The 23,527-nt window shown below is 48.4% G+C and overlaps 1 protein-coding gene across 1 annotated transcript in view; it reads right to left on the reverse strand.

The window, feature by feature from the left end:
• ITGB2 (integrin subunit beta 2) overlaps positions 1-3,699 on the reverse strand; it is a 30,042-nt gene extending 26,343 nt beyond the window's left edge. Inside the window, exon 1 of the mRNA XM_055415215.2 lies at positions 3,536-3,699. The gene's annotated coding sequence lies outside the window, so the exon portion shown is untranslated. The remainder of the gene's footprint in view (positions 1-3,535) is intronic.
• Positions 3,700-23,527: the final 19,828 nt, after the last annotated feature.

Raw genomic sequence — 23,527 nt, forward strand, 5'->3', positions numbered from 1 at the left:
GACTGGGGCCCCCATCAGCCTGACCCCAGGGTTGGCATGCCCAAGTCTATGCCCAGTGCCAAGTGACTGTGGACAGGTGACAGGACTTCCCCTTCTGGACCTCAGTTTCCTCCCAGTTACAGAGAGCCAGGGGTGCTGTCAGCGTGAGTCTCATGTGCCAAGTCCACGGGCCCAAGGGACCCAGATGTTTGCTCAAACTCTGCTCTGAATGTGGCTGCAAAGATGTCTCTTAGATGGAGTCAACATTGAATCAGTGGATTCTGGGTAAAGCAGATTGCCTTCAATGCTGTGGTTGGGCCTCATCCAACCAGTTGAAGGCCTTAAAGGAAAGACGGTGGCCCCCAGGAGGAGAGACCTCTGCCTCTGGACGGCCTGAAACTCCAGCTGTAGCATCAGCTCTCTGCAGGTTCTCCAGCCTGTCCTGTAGACTTGCGGTCTGCCAGCCTCCATGTTTCACAGGTCAGCTCCATCAAATCAACCTCTCTGTCTGTACATACACATGCAAACACTTGCATATGTTTACACACACACACACACACACACACACACACACGTGCACATGTCCTATTGGCTCTGTCTCTCTGGGGAGCCCACAGTTCATACCTCTCAGGAAAAGCACCCCAGGTTCAGGGAAAGCTGCTGGAGGCATTTTTTGACACCACCTCCAGGTAGGTGGGCACAGCTGTGCCTTCCTGCTCTGTGTGTTTCAGAAGTGGCAAGGGTGCCTGGCTTCCACATCTCCAGCAGAGCCCTGCGGTGGTGGCACCCCAGCCCTGAGTCCAAGTACATGGTTGCAGACCTGGCCTCATGGGGTGCCATGCTGAACAGGGGTCGTGCCAGGGCTCACGTGGAAGATTGGGTCTGCTGGCTCCCTGGCACCCCCAGCCCTGCTGCTCGACTGCTGGGATGGTGAGCAGCCTGGACACCCCTGGCTATTGGGGGGGACTCTGGAACAAGCAGAAAGGCCTGCCCAGGTCACAGACTGGCAGCTTGGGTACTTGATTGCACCTGCTGCATCACCAAGAAGCCCACTCACCAGTGGTGGGAGTGACTGGAAACCCCAGGCCCACCCTAGGGCTGCTGTCTGCACGGTCTGCCCTGCCCAAGGTCGGGGGGTGAGTGGGGGAAGGTAGGGGAGGGAAAGGTAGGGGAGGTGGGGGAGGGGAAGGCGGGGGACATGGTTCTTTCTGAACAGCCCAGGTTCCCTGCCCACTGCGGTAGCTGGATATGGACTCCATCAGCCTGACCATGATCCCATGGCCAGGGACAGGGCCCCAGAGGCCAGGCGGGTGACAGGTGGCAGCACACTGAGACAGGTGGGCTTGGTCTCCCATCCCGTTGGCCATTTGCTTAGGAGGGGCGGGGGTTTGGGTGGCGCCTCCTTCAGACCTCAGCTCCTGGCTCAGGTGGGATTGGGCGAGATGACAACAGAACCCACAGCCCACTTTAGGTCTTGTTTGGGGAAAAGGGAAATGGACAGGGGCCACATTAGCATTGCAGCCCCGCCCACCTGTGGTGTCACTGGGCCTTCACTGTTCCCAGAACTGGCATTCTCAGCTGGCCCCACCGCCCACGGGGGCTCAGTCACTAGCTCCAGTAGCGGCCCCGGTGATGTCGGCTCCAGAGGGACTGAGGGACACGCGCAGGCTACCGAGCCCGCCCCCTTCCAGAGCAGCAGGGCCAGAATCACACAGGGCTGCCTCGGGCTCCACGCTGCCCCACCCATGGGGTGCAGACCTCTCCACAGTCCAGTAACCAGCCAGGCATGGCCTGAGCTGAACTTGTGGGGCCCTGTGGATACAGACCAGCCTTGCCCACAGGCCCACATCGCCAACTCCCAGGGAAGTGATTTTTGAATCACAATTTGATTAGACAGTCAGTTTGAGTGTAAACTACTGGCTCATTTCTCAGATAGGAGGCCAAGCAGCCAACCTGTCCCCCACCCGTCTGGCCAGTGTGTGGGTGGGCCTCTCCCATCCCCTGGACAGTGGTGCCCCTCTGCTGAGCTTCTGAGAGGCCCCTGACTGTCTGGGGTATCTCCCCTCAGAAACCTCCAGGAGCTGATTGCGACCTGCCCCAGGGCTGCACTGGCTCAGTCCAGGCCGACAGCTGTGGGCAGGCAAGTCCATGTGGATTTCAGCTGAGAAACCCGAGGCCGGTGGGACTGAGTCTGGCTGCCTGGCCGGCCGAGCCCCCAGGAAATATCTTGATTTACTCCCATTGGGACGAATCCCAGGGCAGCCAAGAGTCCTCTCTCCCTGAACTCATCTGGGTCCTTGGACCCTTGACTCCCCACTCCCAGAGGGACAGGCCTCCAAGGGCCTGGTTGTGGGAGATTTAGGTCACACACTCCTAAAGCTTAACTGTCTCCCTGCATTTTCCCATCGTTAGGCCAGAACTCAGGAGTCTTCTGGACCCTGAGAGAAGAAGCAGACCTGCCTTCAACACAATGCACCATAGACACAAACACACACAGACACACAGACACAAACACACACAGACACACACACACACACACAATGTACCATGGACACCGAGACACACACACTCACACAGACCCAGACACACAAAGACACAGACACAAACACACAATGCATGGTGGACATACACACACACATAGACACACAGATACACAGACACACACACACACACACAGACACGAACACAGACAGATACAAACATACACAGACACAAACAATGCACCGTGGACACACACACATAGACACACAGACACACACACAGATGCACACAGAGACACAAACACAGAGACACAAACACAATGCACCTGGATACACACACAGACACACACACAAAGCACTGTGGACACACACATATGCAGAGAGACACACAGACACTCAGAGGTACCACCCGCACACAGACACACACACAGACATACACATGCACACACACAGACACAGAATGCACCGTGGACACACAGACGCACACAGACTCAGAGGCACCACACACACATACACACACACACAGGGGCTCTGCTGGAGGACAGACCTACCTGGCCAACCATGGAAGCATGAAGAGAGGATGGGGACAGGCCAGGGCAGGAAGAGGAAGGCACGGGGCAGGGGGAGGATGAAGAGGCCCAGGAATCCTCCCACAGAGCCCGGCCGCACGGACCCTGTACCCCTAGAGGTGCCTGGCCTGCCTCCAGCCTCCTTCTGGCTCTGCGGGGCCTCACGGCCCCCACACTGGGGCTCAGCAAGTGCCTGGGCCTTGTTGAGAGACTCCCACGGCAGGGCCAAGGCTGAGGTCTGAACGCATCCTTCCGCCATGCTGGTCCCATCCCCTTGGTTACGTGCCTCCCAGCAGCCAGTAGCTCTGCAGCAGTGGGCTCAGCACTTCCCCTTGCGGGGTCTCAGCTCGAGGGGCCTGGAGTGGATGACCAGGGCCACCAGGGCCCCCGCAGCCTGGGCTCCTTGGAGCTGCTTTCCTCGGGAAAGACAGCAGCCAGGGCCTCAAGGCTGAGCAGTTCCCCTTCAGAGAAGCTAGCCCGGACACAGAGGAGCCTCTGTCCACTCACCCCTGGATGCCCTGGAGACCTTGGCAGGGGCGTCCCAGCTGGACTGGCAGGCGCTTCGGCTCTGCTCTTCACCAGGCTGGTGCTTCGCGGGTCTGGGGAGACACTGGCCACTGGAGACCCCACTGGTGAAGGCGCGATGCTTCCTGTTCTAAGTCAGCAACTTGGAGGAAGTAGTTACATGTGGTTGATTGCACCACATGGGGCCCGTCATCCAGTCCCAGCCCCTCTGCCTACACAGCTCCAGCCTGAGAGCTGTCAGAGGAACAACATGCACGCAGACACACCATCTATTATACGTGCTCGGGGCGGGAAGGAACTAAGGACGCACCATCCATTAAACATGCTCCGTGGGGGAAGCAGAGCAGGGGGAGCGGATGGAGCGGGAGCAGGGCCCCTGGCGGCACTGCTTGCACCCTCAGGGTATGGGGAACTCTGGAGGGCAGTGCACCCTTGGAAGGGACGGCCTGCAGACTGGGCACACCCAGCAAAGAAGAAGCAGACAGGCACAGAGGATCCAAACTTGTATCACAGAAATGGAAAAGCATCACAGGGCCCGAAGGGCAGAATGAGAAGGTGGAGAGCAAATCAGTGAGCAGGCTGTGGGATCAGCTGGGAGGACAAAGGAACAGGGAGAGGGCAGAGGAGCTCCAGGAGAGAACAAAGAGGGGAGAGACTCAGTCAGCAGGGAAAACGCTCCAGATCCAAGAGAAAGAGAGAGAGAATCCAGGTGAAGGGGCTGCTGCTTGGCTTGGGAGGAAGGGAAGAGGTCCCCACACTGGGTAACACACGATGTTATCACAGAACATTAATGATAGAAAACAGTACGGATTCAGAGAGACAGAGGTGGAGAGAGACGGAGAGCACGCAGGAGGAAGGGGAGGGTTAGGACGAGGAGGAAAAGAGGAGGAGAGGGGACACAGGTTGACGACATCCACAAAGAAACAGGAAGTGGAGTCTTAGTATGAACGCAGTCTCACGCACATAAACTACCCTTAACTCTGGAAGACGCACTCTCAAAGACAGACGGATGAAAAAGTCCAAGAGGAATCCAAAGGTGGGTGTGGGGGCAACAGTAACCAAAGAAATAAGTAAAAATTGTTAAGCCTAAGTAACTGTTGATTTTAAACTGATGATAGGAAACATTTAATATTTAAATTACATTTTAATATTTTAATTTAATATTTAATTAAATATTGTGACTTGTTGCTCGGTTGCTAAGTCATGTCTGACTCTTTGCAACCCCACGGACTGTAGCACAACAGGCTTCCCTGTCCTTCACCATCTCCCGGAGTTTGCTCAAACTCACATCCATTGAGTCGGTGATACCATCCAACCATCTCATCCTCTGTCACCTACTTCTCCTGCTCTCAATCTTTCCCAGCATCAGGGTCTTTTCCAATGCATCAGCTGTTCACATCAGGTGTCCAAAGTACTGGAGCTTCAGCTTCAACATCAGTCCTTCCAATGAATATCCAGAGTTGATTTCCTTTAGGATTGATTGGTTTGATCTCCATGCTGTCCAAGGGACTTTCAAGAGTCTTATCCAGCATCACAATTTGAAAGCATTGATTTTTTGGTGCTCAGATAGGAAACATTTAATTTTACATACGGTAACTATTAAAACTCTTCTAAAGAAGAGAAATAGGCAGGTCTTCCCTGGCGGTCCAATGCTTAATAACCTGCCTGCCAATGCAGGGGACACAGGTTCAATTCCTGTTTGGGGAACTAAGATCCCATGTGCTGTGGAGCAATTAAGCCTGAGCGCCGCAACTACCGAGCCTGTGCACCCCGGAGCCTGAGTTCCACAACAAGAGAAGCCACTGCAATGAGAAGCCTGCACATCACAACTGAGAAAGCCCATGAGCAGCAACGAAGACCCAGCGTGGCCAAAAGTCAATAGAATAACTAAGTGAATATTTTCTAAAAAGAACAGAAATAGGAAGTACACAGCTGAAGAAGAAGGAAATATGAGAAAAAAATTTTTAGAGGCAGGAGCAATAGAACAAGAAAGGATTGTGATCTAAAAGCGCACAGTAAGACTTCAGGAATGGCTTCAAAAATTCCAGAGAACCCCGAGTTCCAGGGTTGCAGCACCCGTGAACAGGTCACTCTCTCCCTCCTCAAATAAAGTCTTGGGGACTTTTTTTGAAAAAAAGAACAAGTTCCAGTTAGATCTTCTATAAATGGAACTTCCTCTTTATGGAACTGTTTCAGAAAATACGACAAAAAAGGAAGGAGAGATTGAGAACATCCCTGCGTCACGCCCACCGGCTTCTCACCAGATGCAGCAGTGACTGTCCCTGGCAGTGACCCCACAGAGACACGCCAGTCACAGAGACACCCCTGCCACTCACAGATGTGTCACCCGCTGCCCTAGGCCTTGGAAAACGTCGCAACAGACTATTAAGGTAATCATAAAGTAAATAAAATAATTGCTGTTGAAGCTGAAACTCCAATACTTTGGCCACCTGATGCAAAGAACTGACTCACTGGAAAAGACCCTGATGTTGGGAAAGATTGAGGGCAGGAGGAGAAGGGGACGAGAGAGGATGAGATGGTTGGATGGCATCACCAACTCAACGGACATGAGTTTATGTAAACTCTGGGAGTCGGTGATGGACAGGGAGGCTTGGCATGCTGCAGTCCATGGGGTCACAAAGAGTCGGACATGACTGAGAGACTGAACTGAACTGAAATAAAATAAAAATAACAACGCTTACTCTTGAACCCCAATCACATCAACACTTTGTCTCTTTGCGTGGGAACAAGGAGGACAGAGGGCTGGGCTAGTGGGCACGGCAGGGGTGACTGAGCACCATCCAGGCTGGAGAGAAGCCCCCAGGACCAACAGCAGGCTGCATGAGAGCAGAGTAGGTGTGGGAACCCCAGACAAGAGACTGGAGACAGGAGCCCCTGACCACTTCTGGGCCGCAGGACGCTCACAGGCTACTGTCGGCAGCTTTAGGTGTGTTATAGGTTCCGTGATTATCTTAAAGAATCATCACCTTTTAGTCCCAGATATTTGCACAGGATGTTTTGGGTTTGCTTCCAAACAATCAGGGGTAGGGTACGTGGGAGAGAGTGGGCAGGGATGTAAATAAGACAAGATTAGCCAAGAATTGATCTTGTTCAAGCAGATGCTGAGGACACATGGGCTCATTAAACTGTCTGGTCTATTTGTATATGTGTGAGATTTTGTGTAGCAAAAACTTTTAAATCTAAAAAGAAAAACTGGGAAAACTGGTCAGCCACTTGTAAAAGAATGAAACTAGAACACTTCCTAACACCATACACCAAAATAAACTCAAAATGGATTAGAGAGCTAAATGTAAGACCAGAAACTATAAAACTCCTAGAGGAGAACGTAGGCAAAACACTCTCCGACATAAATCACAGCAGGATCCTCCATGACCCACCTCCCAGAATATTGGAAATAAAAGCAAAAATAAACAAATGGGACCTAATGAAAATCAAAAGCTTCTGCACAGCAAAGGAAACTATAAGTAAGGTGAAAAGACAGCCTTCAGAATGGGAGAAAACAATAGCAAATGAAGCAACTGATAAAGGATTAATCTCCAAATTATACAAGCAGCTCCTGCAGCTCAATTCCAGAAAAATAAATGACCCAATCAAAAAATGGGCCAAAGAACTAAACAGACATTTCTCCAAAGAAGACATAAAGATGGCTAACAAACACATGAAAAAATGCTCAACATCCCTCATAATCAGAGAGATGCAAATCAAAACCACAATCAGATACCATTTCACACCAGTCAGAATGGCTGCTATCCAAAAGTCTACATGCAATAAATGCTGGAGAGGATGTGGAGAGAAAGGAACCCTCTTACACTGTTGGTGGGAATGCAAACTAGTACAGCCACTATGGAGAACAGTGTGGAGATTCCTCAAAAAACTGGAAATAGAACTGCCATATGATCCAGCAATTTCACTCCTGGGCATACACACCAAGGAAACCAGAATTGAAAGAGACACGTGTACTCCAATGTTCATTGCAGCACTGTTTATAATAGCCAGGACATGGAAGCAACCTAGATGTCCATCTGCAGACGAATGGATAAGAAAGCTTTGGTACATATACACAATGGAGTATTATTCAGCCATTAAAAAGAATACATTTGAATCAGTTCTAATGAGGTGGATGAAACTGGAGCCTATTATACAGAGTGAAGTAAGCCAGAAAGAAAAACACCAATACAGTATACTAACACATATATATGGAATTTAGAAAGATGCAAATGATAACCCTGTATACGAGACAGCAAAAGAGACACAGATGTATAGAACAGTCTTTGGGACTCTATGGGAGAGGGTGAGGGTGGGATGATTTGGGAGAATGGCATTGAAACACGTATGTTGTCATATGTGAAACGAATCACTAGTTCAGGGTCAATGCATGTTATAGGATGCTCGGGGCTAGCATGCGGGGATGACCCAGAGGGAGGATAAAGGGAAGAGGGAGGTGGGAGGGGGGTTCAGGAGGGGGAACTTATGTAAACCCGGGGCAAATTCATGTCAATGTATGGCAAAACCAACCAATATAATATTATAAAATAATTTGCCTCCAATAAAAAATAATTACCTAAAAAAAAAAATAAATAAAAAAAATAAAAAGAAGAATAACGTTGCCTAATGGGGATAGAGGTTCAGTTTTGCAAAATGAAAAAGTTCCAGAGTTTAGTTGCATGACAATGTGAATATAGTTAATAATAGTGAACTTTACACTTAAAAATGGTAAAGATGGTTAAATTGATGTTATGTATTTTACCATAATTAGAAAGAAAAAATGTTACCTATTAGCTAAATTGTTAAAAGTGACATTGAAGGCTGAAAATAAAGGATTGGAAAACATACATATCACATAAAAAAATACTAAAGATACAATATAGAGATAATATTAAAAGATAGAATTAAATGCAAAAAACCACATTAAATGAATAAATAAAGAGCTACATAATGAAAGTTCCAATCCACAAAGAAAGTTCAGCCCTCCTAGATCTTTATATACTAAACAAAATCACCACAGTACGTAAAAAACAAAAACTGACAAATATATAAGTAAACAGATACAACCATAAACATAACAAACATCTTAATATGCCTCTCTCAGAAATGAATAGATCCCATAGAAAATTAGGTCTAGGGAGAATTTGAGGAATATAATCCCCAGAGGCAGACATGGCAACTCACTCCAGTATTGCTGCCTGGAGAATCCCGTGGACAGAGGAGCGTGGCGGGCTACTGTTGCAAAGAGTTGGACATGATTGAAGCAACTTAGCACACGCGTACAACCCTTTCTCTTTAACTTGTATGCAGTAAAGTTAAAAAGGGAGGGAAGTAACAAGCAGATCATTTATTAAGCCACAAAGGAAATTTCAATTTGTTCTAAAGCACAGAGATCATAAGGAGGCCAAATTCACTGTAATAAAAGTAGACTATAAGCAAAGAAGAGTGTGTGTATATTAGTCACTCAGTCGTGTCTGACATTTTGTGACGCTAGGCTCTTCCATCCATGGGATTCTCCAGGCAGGAATACTGGAGTGGGTAGCCATCCCAGGGGATCTTCCTGACCCAGAGATAGAGACTTGGTTTCTTGCACTGCAGGCAGATTCTCTACTGTCTGAGCCACTAGGGAAGCCCGAAACAAAGAACAGCACTAAAGAAAAACCCAGCACTCCCAAACTGGAGCCAAACCCAGCATGGAATACAAAGATACCTTGTGGCCTTTCATGCACAAGAGGAAGGAATTAAAGTATGGATCTGGAGCTGTTTGCATTCACATGAGACACCCAAAACCACAACACTGAGGTTATATTTAAAAACAAACTGCAGAAGAAGGCTTCCTACTACACCATGCACATTCGATACAATCCCAGGAAAAATATCCACACACTCAGGAACCCACATCCAGGGCAGCGGCTGCCTCTGCAGGTGAGAAAGCAGTGGTCCTGGGAGATGGATGCAGAGGGCTTCAGTTTTGTGTTTTAAAGTTTTATGAAGAAGAAAGAAGAAAACTTCTGGGCAAAGTAAAGCAAAATATTAAGATTTAATTAAGTTGGATGGGTGTTGATTATGCTGATCTCCACACTTTCTTATAGTCTTGAAATAATTTATTTTCTTTTTTAATGAACACTTTTAAAACACAAATTTTTATTTATTAGTTTTACAGTCTTGGCCATACTGGGACATTTGTTCCCCAACCAGGATTGAATCCTCATCCCCGCCCTGCATTGAAAGGTGGAATCTTAACCACTGGACCACCAGGGAAGTCTCCAAATAATTTTTTTTAAAAAAAAGCAACTAACAGGGAGTGACTGCAAATGAGCATGGACATCTTTTGCAGGAAAGGGAAATACTTTAAAAATGGACTGTGGTGGTGGCCGAATAAATTTGCAAATCCAGCTAAAATTCATCACCATTAAATTATACACTTAATATGAGTGGTATTTGGATGTGAGAGTTGGACTGTGAAGAAAGCTGATTGCCGAAGAATTGATGCTTTTGAACTGTGGTGTTGGAGAAGACGCTTGAGAGTCCCTTGTACCGCAAGGAGATCCAACCAGTCCATTCTAAGGGAGATCGATCCTGGGTGTTCATTGGAGGGACTGATGCTAAAGCTGAAACTGCAATACTTTGGCCACCTCATGTGACGAGTTGACTCACTGGAAAAGACTCTGATGCTGGGAAAGGTTGGGGGCGGGAGAAGGGGACGACCGAGAATGAGATGGCTGGATGGCATCACCGACTCTGTGGACATGAGTTTGAGTGAGCTCCGGGAGTTGGTGATGGACAGGGAGGCCTGGCGTGCTGTGATTCATGGGGTCGCGGAGAGTCGGACACGACTGAGCGACTGAACTGAAGTGAACTGGCTTGCAAACTCTGTCTTAACGCAGCTGTAAAAAAATGAATTTAGATTGAGAATAAGAAAAAAGGGCCAGTAGCTTCCAGTCCCAGCTGAAACAGAGTAAGCCCACCTGACTCCATCTCCACAGTGACCACAGCTGAAAATATCACACAGGATAAAATGGAGCAACAGACTCGGGGGAGAAATCAAAACCTGACGAAAGGCTGATTTCATTGCAGATGTCTCCCACACCCATGGGTTAGATTCAAGGTAGCCTGAACCCCAGCAGAGACAGGAGGCACGGCCAAGAGAACCCTTCCTTTCTGGTTAGTGGGCTGGGAGGAGCGATGCCCTGAAAGACAGACAGAGTGAAAGAGACGCCCTGTTTCTTTTTCCTAGTCTTGCCCTAGAGGCAAATTCCTGTCCCAGCGCTACACTCCCGGGATGGTGGTGGTGGTAGCAGCAGCTACAGCAGCAGAAGCTCTGGTCACTTTGACCCAAAGGCGACCGACCCAGTCAAAGAAAGCAGGAGGCACACCAATGCAGGAGGCTGAGGCTCCTGCTTTATAGCCAAAGAAGAGGAAAAGAAGCCTCAGGAAGCCAGAGAGCTTGGGAGAAATTAATAAGAAGATCAAGAAGGAGAACACATAAAGCTTCACATGAAGTTCTAGACTCAACTCTGGGCTGAAAATGTATGGAAATGATCCAAAAGAGCAAGTCAAAGCCTTTGAGAGTTGAATTATGCTGTAGATAGACCACTGTCAAGGTTGAAAACTAGACCAGAGGGTGCAGATGTGAAGTGGATTCAAATAGCACTGCAGAGACTCTGAAAATTAAACTCACACTGGAACCAAATCCCACAGAAGGCAGATCTGAATCTGCGGTCTAACCCAACCAGGCTGATGGGTGGGGCAGGGGCAGGGGCAGGGTTGGGGGAAGAGCAATGTTGGAGAACACTGGAGAAGATTTTGAGTGGATCATTAAACAATGTCCAAAATGTTTAAAACACAATCCAAAAGTTCCCAAACAACAATAACAACAAAGAAAATCTGACCAAATTGTAAGAGAGAGAAAAAAAAAATACCTAGGTGCCAACTCTGAGATGATCCAAATGTTGACATTATCATGTAAAGCATTTAAATCAATTACTTAAAATATGCTCTATTATGTAAAAACACATCTTGAAACAAATGCAGCAATATGAAAATTTCAGCAGCAATATAAAAGCTATAAAAAGAAACAAATGGTATTAAAAATTAAAAATATTTTAGAAATTAAAAAATTCATTGAGTGGGCTTACTAGGAGGATAGTGAAGACAGCAGAGTAAGTGAACTTGGGGACCAGTAGAAATTATCCAATATTAATGACACAGAGAAGAAAAGATTGACAACAAATGAAGAGAGCCTGGGGCCTGTGGAATAATATCAAGAGACCTAACACTTGTGTCACTGGAGCCCCAGGGTGAGAGGAGTAAAGGGCTGGCTCAGAAAAAGTATTTGAAAAAATAATGGCTGGAAAATGCCCCAGATTTGATGAAAAAATATACATTTACAGATTAAAGAAACTTAGCAAAGCCCTAACAGGATAAAACTGAAGAAAATCAAGCCTATTACACACCCTACTCAGACTGCTGAAAACCAAAGGCTCAGTAAAATGTCCCGAAAGCATCCAGAGTAAAATGACGCATCACATGTAGAGGAGCAACCTCTGGAATAACAGCAGATTTCCCGCCAGAGTCTACGGATGCCAGAAGACAATGGAACAATCTGTACAAAAGCTCTGAAAGGAAAGAAGTCTTTTCTCTCAGCTCTGAATTCTATTCCCACCAGTGAAGGGGAAAAAAACACATCCTCTGATAAAAGTAGGAAAACTAGTGCTCAGCAGAAAAGCTCTAAGAGAAACCTTAAGATTTCAGGAGGAAATCATATCAGAGGAAAACTGGGAAACCTAGAAATGAAGAAAAAACAACAGACACAGGAAAATAGCTGGTAAACATGTACGGTATTTCCCCTCTTCAGCTCAGTCACTCAGTCGTGTCCGATTCTGCGACCCCATGGACTGCAGCACGCCAGGCTTCCCTGTCCATCACCAACTCCCAGAGCTTGCTCAAACTCATGTCCATTGAGTTGGTGATGCCATCCAACCATCTCATCTTTTGTCGTCCCCTTACCCAACTGCCCTCAATCTTTTCTACCATCAGGGTCTTTTCCAATAAGTCAGTTCTTCACATCAAATGGCCAAAGTAGCAGAACTTCAGCTTCAGCATCAGTCCTTCCAATGAATATTCAGGATTGATTTCCTTTAGTATTGACTGGTTTGCTATCCAAGGGACTCTCAAGAGTCTTCTCCAACTCCACAGTTCAAAAGCAACAGTTCTTCAGTGCTCAGCTTTCTTTATGGTCCAACTCTCCTATCCGTACAGGACTACTGGAAAAACCATAGCTTTGACTAGATAGACCTTTCTCAGTAATGTAATGTCTCTGCTTTTTAACATGCTGTCTAGGTTTGTCATAGCTTTTCTTCCAAGGACCAAATGTCTTTTAATTTCATGGTTGTAGTCACCATCCACAGTGATTTTGGAGCCCAAGAAAATAAAGTCTGTCACTGTTTCCATTGTTTCTCCATCTATTTGCCATGAAGTGATGGGAGCAGATGCCATGATCTTAGTTTCCTGAATGTTGAGTTTTATGCCAGCTTTTTCATCCTCCTCTTTCACTTTCATCAAGAGGCTCTTCAGTTCCTCTTCACTTTCTGCCATAAGGGTGGTGTCATCTGCATATCTGAGGTTATTGATATTTCTCCCTCCAATCTTGATTCCAGCTTGTGCTTCATACAGTCCAGCATTTTGCATGATGTACTCTGCATATAAGTTAAATATGCAGGGTGACAATAAAGGAGCCTTGAAGTGCCCCTTCCCAATTTGGAACCAGTCCATTTTTCCATGTCCAGTTTTAACTGTTGCTTCTTGACTTGCATACAGATTTCTCAGGAGACAGGCAAGGTGGTCTGGTATTCCTATCTCTTTTCCACAGTTTGTTGTGATCCACACAGTCAAAAGTTTCAGGACAGTCAATGAAGCAGAAGTAGATGTTTTTCTTGAGGTCTCTTGCTTTTTCTATGATCCAACGGATATTGGCAATTTGATCTTTGGCTCCTCTGCCTTTTCTAAATCCAGCTTGAACATCTGGACGTTCTCGGTCCACGTACTGTTGAAGCCTAGCTTGGAGAATTTTGAGCATTACTTTGCTAGTGTGTGAGATGAATGCAGTTGTGCTGTAGTTTGAACATTCCTTGGCATTGCCTTTCTTTGGGATTGGAATGAAAACTGATCTTTTCCAGTCCTGTGGCCACTGCTGAGTTTTCCAAATTTGCTGGCATATTGAGTGCAGCACTTTCACAGCATCATCTTTCAGGATTTGAAATAGCTTAGCTGGCATTCCATCACCTCCACTAGCTTTGTATGTGGTGATGCTTCCTAAGGCCCACTTGACTTCACACTCCAGGATGTCTGGCTCCAGGTGAGTGATCACACCATTGTGGTTATCTGGGTCATGAAAATCTTTTTTGTACAGTTCTTCTGTGTATTCTTGCCACCTCTTCTCAATATCTTCTGCTTCTGTTAGGTCCATACCGTTTCTGTCCTTTATTGTGACCATCTTTGCATGAAATGTTCCCTTGGTATCTTGAATTTTCTTGACGAGATCTCTAGTCTTTCCCATTCTATTGTTTTCCTTTGTTTCTTTGTATTGATAACTGAGAATGGCTTTCTTATCTTTCCTGGCTAGTCTTTGGAACTCTGCATTCAGGTGGGTATCTCTCCTTTTCTCCTTTGCTTTTCACTTCTCTTCTTTTCTCAGCTATTTGTAAGGCCTCCTCAGACAACCATTTTGCCTTTTTGCATTTCTTTGTCTTGGGAATGGTTTTGATCACTGCCTCCTGCACAATGTTATGAACTTCCATCCACAGTTCTTCAGGCACTCTATCAGATATAATCCCTTGAATCTATTTCCCCTCTTAATGTCTTTACAATATGTTGATGGTAAAAAAGATGACACTGTCTGGTGGGGTTTTCAATGTACATAGATGTTAAAATGGACTTCCCTTGTGGTGCAGAAGTAAAGAATCTACCTGCAATGCAGGAGATACAGGTTCAATCCCTGGGTTGGGAAGATCCCCTCTGGAGAAGGAAATGGCAACTTACTCCAGTATTCTTGCCTGGAGAATTCCATGAACAGGAGCCTGGTGGGGTACTGTCCATGGGGTCATAAAGACTTGACCTCAGTTTAGTGACTGAGGGTGCATGCAGATGAAAAATAGATGCAATTACATCATAAAAGGAGACCAGTGAGGAACACACAGCTTTAATATTCCATTTCATTTCACGTGAAATGGTAACATGGCCATTTCAAGTAGACAATGAGGTGTTTAGTATATATATTGTAATCCCTGGAGCAGCTGCTGAAAAACCTATATAAAAAGATGTAGTTAAAAGCCAACTGATAAATTAGAATATAACACTCAAAACCCTGATACAATCCAAAGGAAAGCAGGAAGGTTGAACCGAAAAGTGAAAACCAAAGAGCAAACAGAAAACTAAGATTTGAACAACACCTAAATTCAATGATTTCAATAATTACATTGTGTAAATGATCTAAATATACCAACTGCAAGACAGATACTGGCACATGGAGTTTCTAAAAATGTGGCCCAACTACATGCTGCCTATAAGAAACACACTTTATTAATTTTTTAATTGAAGTATATAGTTGATTTATAATGTGCCAATCTCTGCTGTACAGCAAAGTGACTCAGTTATACACACATATCTATTTTTTAATATATTCTTTACCATTATGATTTATCATAGGATATTGAATATAGTTCCCTGTGCTATACATTCAGTTCAGTTCAGTTCAGTCGCTCAGTCGTGTCCGACTCTCCGCGACCCCATGAATCGCAGCACGCCAGGCCTCCCTGTCCATCACCAACTCCCAGAGTTCACCCAAACTCATGTGCATCGAGTTGGTGATGCTATCCAGCCATCTCATCCTCTGTCGTCCCCTTCTCCTGCCCCCAATCCCTCCCAGCATCAGGGTCTTTTCCAATGAGTCAACTCTTTGCATGAGGTGGCCAAAGTGTTGGAGTTTCAGCCTCAGCATCAGTCCTTCCAATGAACACCCAGGAATGGTCTCCTTTGGGATGCACTGGTTGGATCTCCTTGCAGTCCAAGGGACTCTCAAGAGTCTTCTCCAACACCACAGTTCAAAAGCATCAATTCTTCGGCGATCAGCTTTCTTCATAGTCCAACTCTCACAGCCATACATGACCATGGGAAAAACCATAGCCTTGACTAGACGGACCTTTGTTGGCAAAGTAATATCTCTGTTTTTATCTAGGTTGGTCATAACTTTCCTTCCAAGGAGTAAGCATCTTTTAATTTCATGGCTGCAATCACCATCTGCAGTGATCTTGGAGCCCCAAAAAATAAAGTCTGACAATCTTTCCACTGTTTCCCTATCTATTTCCCATGAAGTGATGGGACCAGATGCTACACATTAGGACCTTATTTTTTATCCATTTTAAATTTAATAGAGAAACACACTTTAAATATGATAGTATAGGTAGGTTAATAGAAGATGGATGGGAAAGATATACCATACACTCATTAAAAGAAAATTAGAATGACTGTGTGAATATCAAGCAAAGTACACTTCACATCAATGCACATTACTAGGTGCATGGTGGGTCCTGACTTGACGAAAAGGTCTATATAACAAGATAATATAACAGTTGTAAAATGTGTATACATCTAATGACAGAATGTCAAAATATTAATACATGAAGCAAAATCTGAAAGAACTAAAAGGAGAAATAGATGATTACAAGAGGAGGCTTCATTACTCCTCTCCCAGTAATCAACTTTTTAAAAAATTAGAGACAATATCAGCAAGTACACAGAAGACCCAAAAAAACACCACGGACCATCAGGACCCAAAGGACATTCCACCTAGAGCAGTAGAAGATGCCCACAACACGGTCACCAAGGAAGGCTGTGTCCAGGGCCATGGAGCAAAGCAGAACACATTTAAGAGAACTGGAATCATGTAGGGTATGTTATCTAGCTCTATGGCATTGCTAATTGGAATTGAACCAGAAGGCAAGCAACAGAAAGACACAGGGTACTCTCAGAAGAAATGATGCACTTCTAAATAATCCATGGGTCAACAGAAGCCTCAAAGGAAATTAGAAAACATTTCGGATGGAATGAAATGAAACACAACATACTGTGTTTGTAGGATGCAGCTAAAGCAACGTGTAGAGGGAAATTCACAGCAGTAAACACGTCCATTAGAGACCCAAAACACGAATGACTCACAAGCATTGTGCTTAGTGAAGAAAGCTAGGGGGAAACGCACAAGGCTGGCCAGAGACTCAGTGTGCACAGCGGAGGTTAACATCAAAACTGCAGTGAGAATCCCTTTCCAACCATCACAGGGATGAATCTAAGACAAAGACTGTGAGGAAATGGGGCACAGCATCCTGTGTTTAGGTGTACAACACACACCCCATTGGTACGCAGCACCCCAGCCTGACACCCACAGGGTGACTGGAGGGTCTGTGCCTTCATGGGGCAGCATTTGTACGAAGTGTCGTGAAATCCCATCTGGTACCAGGGATGTGGCCTCGCAAACCCCGGGCACATCCGTGCTAGGGGATTGTAGTGGTTGAACGGCTGGCAGCAAGAAGGCAGACAGGGAGCTCTGATAATGTGGAGCAGAGGACATCACTGGCTCTGGTGGAGAGTGACCAAGAGAGATAGGGCTTTGCATTGCAAGGAAAACCGAAGCCAGGGACAAGTGAGCTTCTGCAGCAGGATTCTGGGAATAATCTTCTCCCCTAGGTCAGCTAAGAAAGTCCATCTTCAGGCACTTTTGCCTTCATCTTCCAGATAGTTGGCTTTATTTCATCAGGTGCTCGTTGAGGACTCCAGGGCTGGGGCCCAACTCTAAGCACAGATGGTGCATGGCCGTGTGCTCAGAAAATCAGGGCCTGTGAGAAGGCAAGCATGTCATGGTGACATAAAGCAGGATGAGGGAGCCCCCAGTGTTCCAGGCCTGGAGGTGGGCGGGCAGGAGGCAGCCAGGTGAGTATAGAAAGAAGGGAGAGATGCCTCCCCTTGTGGTCCTGAACATCAGCCTGGGTGCCCCAGCCCCCTTCCCACCCAGTCACGTCCCCACAACACACACCCCAAGAGCACGAGAAGCGGGCTCCTTTGCGACAGTGTACAGGTTAGGAAATATTCAATGATGGAGCACCATGAGAAGGGTTCCAGGCTCACTGTGTAGAGGTTCCCGTGGCGGGGCAGCTGGCGTCAGACACTGCAGCCCATGAGGTTGTGCCCATGGGGCAGATGAGGAGGCATGAGACTTGGAGAAAGAAAGAGTCTGCACCCAGCACCCAGAAGGCAGAATGCAGTCCCTTGAGAACTCGCCCCACGTGGTGAGTGGGCATTTAGGTGAACAGCGAGGCTGCCAGCAGCTCTTCCCCAGCCCCTCCCTAGCCCCCAACTCCTGGCAGGCAGTGCTGCCATCTTGCCTCCCTCTGCCAACCCCCTCCCAGCTGGCCTGCAAGTCCCCCCACTTCCTCCCCCACTCCAAATTGTCTTCTCCAACCCTTCCCCCCATCTTTGCTTTTCTTCTTTTTAAATTTCTTCCCACCAGTAACTTCCTTCTGAGAGTTGATTCAGCGGCTGCTCTTTTGTGGGGAGGCGGGGGTGGGAGGTGCTGGCAGAGGCAGCTGTGGAGAGAGGGGGGCAGGCACACGCCACTGGGGGTGGGGGAAGCAGAGCGGGAAATAGAGCTGACCAGGCGGGTGCTCTAAACAAATCCCCACAAATCCACACCAACAGGTAGAAGTCACCCAGCCAGGGTGATGGAGATGCCCAGTCTAATCCAGGCCACGTGTGTGCGGTGGGGTAGCCAAGGGAACCTAGAAAGGAGAAGAGATCTGAGAGGCGGGGGCTGTTTCTAACTCTCCTGTCCTGAACACTGGCCATGGCACCCACTTCCCACATCAAAACAGAGGGCCCTTTCTCCGTGCCTTCCTCCTTGTAGTTTTCTTTGTTTGTGGGAGGAAGTTGAAGAGGTGACTTTCTTCCCTGGCACACCTGAAAGGAGGGTGTCTGAGCACCCCAGGGAGGCTGGGGTGGGGGCTGGCCTGGGCAGGGGTTGCTGGACCCTCATCAAAGCACAGAGATGAACTGACAGGTTCGACGGTGTGGAAGGTCACACTGAGAAGAGTCCCTGGTGGACAAAGGAAGACTTGGCTCCAAGTTCAAAGGAGACTGAGCCAGCAGAAACGTTAAGCAACTATCAACTTGAGGGAAAACCAGAAAGCTGTGCCAAGATGAAAATGTAATTATCGTGAGTGCACTTGGCTCAGCAGTGCACATTGACACAGTCAGAAGAAGGGAAGCACTGAGCCAGGTTAAAAATAAAACTGTGATAACAGCTCTAGCCAGAGGCGAGGGATGGGTGGGGGTGTGAGTTGCTATCACCTCCTCTACCAGAACAGGAAGGACACAGTGCCTTCCCACACAGCTCCCAACAGCACAAAGGCCGGGCTGATCTGTGGGGCACCCACGGATCACGGAAGGGCATCAAACCCTAACCCAGTCCCCTGGGCCGTTCCTCTCCTTCCTGGGACTTGTCGCATCGCCGTTTCCTGTTCAGTTTGTGTCTTCATTTGAGAACATCTTTGTGGATGCATGCCCATGGAAAGTCTGGGTTGCCTCCATCTAAGCAGGTTTTGCATCTTCCATCCTGGATGGAGCAGCTCAGTTCCCACGTTCGTTGTTTGGGCTCCTCCTGTTCCAGAGGCCCGGCTGTGGGCCTGAAGGCTGAGGCTAGGGAAGCCCTTGCGCATGGGGCCTAACAGCTGGGCCACTAGTGGTGGAAGCTCAGGCCCCTCGCCATGTTTTTTTCTCTGGACCTTGGTTTCCTACAATCTCCCCTTCTCCCAGATTGTGAGCGTAAGTGAGGACATGGTAAAGGGTCCTGCAGTGGGCCTGGCACACAGCAGGTGCCCAGCAAATGTACAGATTAAATCATAAAGAGAAGAATGAGATGAGGTCCCAGCCCTCACGTAGCTTTTTTTTTTTTTGAAACTTAATTAATTAAATAATTTTTGGTTGTGCTGGGTCTTTGTTGCTGTGTGGGTTTTTTCTCTAATCGCCATGAGCAGGGGCTACTCTCGAGTTACTGTACTTGGGCTTCTCGGTGCAATGCCTTCTCTTGTAGAGCACGGGCTCTAGGGCATGGGAGCTTCTTTAATTGAGGCTCCCGAGCTCTAGGCACATGGGTTTCAGTAACTGTGGTACACAAGCTTAGCTGCCCCTTGGTATGGGGGATCTTCCCGCATCAGGGACTGAACCCATGTCCCCTGCACTTGCAGGCAGATTCTTTTTTAAAAAAAATTAATTTTTTTTGAGCTAATTAATTTTTGAATTAATTTATTTATTTTTGGCTGTGCTGGGTCTTTGTTGCTATGTGTGGGCTTTCTCTAGTTGCCACAAGTGGGGGATCCTCTTTGTTGCTGCGCTACCTGGGCTTCTCATTGAGGTGGCTTCTCTTGTTGCAGAGCATGGGCTCTCGGTTGCAGGGGCTTCAGGAGTTGCAGCACACAGGCTCAGGAGTTGTGGCGTATAGACTTAGTTGCCCCGCAGCATGTGGAACCTTCGAGGACCAAGGCTTGAACTTGCGTCCGCTGCAATGGCAAGTGGATTCTTAACCACTGGGCCACCAGGGAAGTCCCACTCATGGGGCTTTTGAAAACGTTACAGATTTTTAATTTTTTGAGGGGAGGGTCTACATCTGGATTTACAGAGCAATTTCTCATTAAATTTCCTGCTTCTACTTCCTAACGTTGAGCTTGGGGAACAATCTAACTTCTTTGCATTGGTTTCTTTTCATATAATAACACAGCAGGGAAAGGGGTCCACAGGCCAGCAGGGTTTAGGTGGGACCCTTCAGGATGGAATGTGTGGGTGAGTGGAATCAGATTCTATACTCCTTCCCTCCCAGAAATGCAGTCCAAAGGTGAACCTGGCTCCTTGAGCTGAGAGAATGTATTATGGAGGAGGCAGAGGAAAGCGTGGCAACTGAGGCCTTCTGGGGTGGGTGGGGGTGGGAATGTGGCACCACTGGTTCCTGCCTACCCCTAGGAGATGGTGGCTTTGGGGTTGTGAGATTTGGGGGGAACATCTGAAGAATTCTCTCCCCGCTCCCTGCCAGGATCCCTGGGAAGGTCCATGAAATCCCACTTTCAACCCATTCTCCGCCACGGGGATCCCAGGCTTCAGCCATGTCTGATTACCTGCCACATCCTTGTAGTCATCTATATTGTTGTACCTGCATGGTTGGCTATGAGACCACCCCCCACCCACCCACACATTCCATCCTGAAGGGTCCCACCCAAACCCTGCTGGCCTGTGGACCCCTTGTCCCTGCTGTGTTCCTAACTGGTTAGGAGCTGTCCCTTCCTCTGGCCCCAGGTGGCACTTCAGAGGCAGGTGACATGCTGGCTGTGCAGAGTTGAAGGACAAAGGCTTGGGTGTGTGGCTTGGGACTCGGACTTGAAGCCAGAGCCTCGCCCACCAATGAGAACACTGACCACAGTGCTGTCATGCAGCGTGGGGTTGCGAACCACATGGTCACAGAGGAAGTGCAGAGGGTCTGCTGGGGGTGGCGAGGGGCAAACTTTCCTGGGAAGAGCATAGAGCACCTATTTTTGGCTTGGCTGGCCATGTGACCTGTGGTGTGACAGCCGCAGCCCATCATGCTGTGAAGAAGCAACTGGGTTTCAAAACGGGCAGAGGGCCAGTCTGTGGGTTGGGGTTCCCAGAACGCACGAGAGACCAGCAGTTCTCTGGGGCGAGGGGCAGGGGAAGGAGCACCTGGGTGCCTGTTGGGAATGCAGTGGCTGCATGTCCAACCCACTGGATCAGACTCAGTGTGGGGCCCTGGGTCTGTGTAACACAACCTAGTGGCAGGTCATCAGTGGGGGGACAAGCCCAAATGGGACCCTGAGCCCCATGCTACGCTGGCCTGCGTGGGAAGATGCTAGGCACTGGAGAGGAAGGAGAGGTGGGAACAGAGCCTGAGACCACCCGACACTGAAGCAGATCCTAAGGGTCATTTCTGTCTTGGAAACCTCTCTTGGCTTTCCTTGTCATTTCAAGACTCCTCCTCTTCCTCCCAGAACCTCCCAGGGTGCACTAGTGGTAAAGAATCCACCCGCCAACGCAGGAGACACAGGAAACAAGGGTTTGATCCCTGGGTCGGGAAGATACCCTGGAGGAGGAAACAGCAACCCTCTCTGTAAGGTATAGTTCAGGCAGAGGCAGAAAAGGAGAGATGACCTCAACGGAGGCAGGTTACCTTTATTCAGGCAAGGAGGGGCGACAGTCGGCCTAACGACCAGGCTGAGCGCGTGAGGGATCAAGGAGGCTTCATGTTGAAAGGGAGGTTTGTGGAAGTGACAAGGGAAACGACAGTCAGGCGGGATGTTTTGGGTAATCTTTAGTTGAGATGGCATCTGTAGTTGAACAGGGGGTGGGAGGTTTCTGGGCAGGCGGTAGGGATAAGACCCAGGTAGATGCAACCAGCCCAGAGCATCAGTTCGGTTTTGTTTTCCCTGAAGTTAGATGATTCAGCAAGGGCCTTTGAGACCGTTGTTTTATTTTCTAGGCCCAAGGATGCCTTCACTCTCCAGTATTCTTCTTGCCTGGAGAATTTCATGGACAGAGGAGCCTGGCGGGCTACTGTCCATGGGGTCACAAGGAGTCGGACATGGCTGAGCACACACACAGCTCTTCCTCCACTGCAGCACCTCACTGGCTCCCCAGTTCCCACTGAACCCCGAAGGTGGGTGTTGCTGTGCCTGGCCCACGGGCTCCCCTGGCACCCTTGCAAGCATCTTCCGTGAAGTGGCCATGTGCCCCCTCTGCACACCTGCTCCCTCCTCCTTCCCTCCCCCTCCCCCTCCCTCCCCTCTGGTTCTGGGTGCCAGCCTCTTAGCCCAGAAGGACCGCTCCAGAAAGATCTTGCACCCTCCATCACTGGGAAACCCCTGCAGTTCAGGGTGGCAGGGGGCGGCGGGGGAGAGGGTGGGGAGGGGGGGAGTCTGCTTTCTGACTTCTGCTTATGTTTTCTTGCTCAAGGAACTAGCCGCATGGGCTCCATGGGTCAGCTTTGCTGCTGGCACCCAGAGGTGCAGGGTGAGTGAGCAGTGGGGGGCTCGGGGTGGGGGGGCTGGGGTGGAGGACCAGGTGCAACCCCCCCAGGGCAAGTAGCTGCAGGGTCTTAGGCCAGTTCCTCAAAGGTGTCCTTTTCTATATGTAAAATGAGGGTTAGGATACCCCTTTCAGGAAGCTGGGATGAAGTGCAGGAAGCTCTCAGCAGAACCTAGGAACATGGAGGCTGGGCAAGGTCAGGGCCAAGGCCAGGACCCAGCCCAGCCAGGCTGCTGAGGGAGGGAGGGCGGAGGGGAGGAGGGGAGAGTGTGACACCTAGAAGCCGACCACCACTGGGGCGAGGCAGAGATAGGGGTGTGGCACTGCCAGGCAGGGAATGACCCTAGAAATCACGTGGGTGGGAGGCCGGCTTGGCTGACAGGCCAGCCAGCTGACCCTGGGCTACATGCTGCGTGGGTACCAGGGAGATGTAATCCCTTACACACTTGAGCAACTATCAAAATTCCTATTGACTAAGGCTGCACTACCCGTGTGGGTGAGGGCAGGAGAGGAAAGAGGCTGCAGGCGCCTGGACACTATGGGGCACCTTTGGGAAATGGGATTAAAGGGGTTTTCACTTTAGAAACGTATTTCTGTATTTTCCAAATTGTCTATGAGAGCCATGTATTAATTTTATAATCAGAAAAGCATGCAACTATAAATCAAGTTAATGAAGCGGAAAAACAGAAACCAAGGGACCCACCTGCTTCCCCATCAGTGGGCTCTCTTCCAAGCTAGGGGAGGGCTGGAAGCAGGAAAATGAGCCTAGCTGGAAGCAGGGACTGGGGGGAGACGGGCCATGGCCCCCGCGGAGTCAAGTGGGAAATCCCGACCTGG

The sequence above is a fragment of the Moschus berezovskii genome, chromosome 1 (genome assembly GCF_049115385.1).
Source record: "Moschus berezovskii isolate FMDL1 chromosome 1, NW_MosBer_1.0, whole genome shotgun sequence".
Lineage (NCBI taxonomy): Eukaryota > Metazoa > Chordata > Mammalia > Artiodactyla > Moschidae > Moschus > Moschus berezovskii.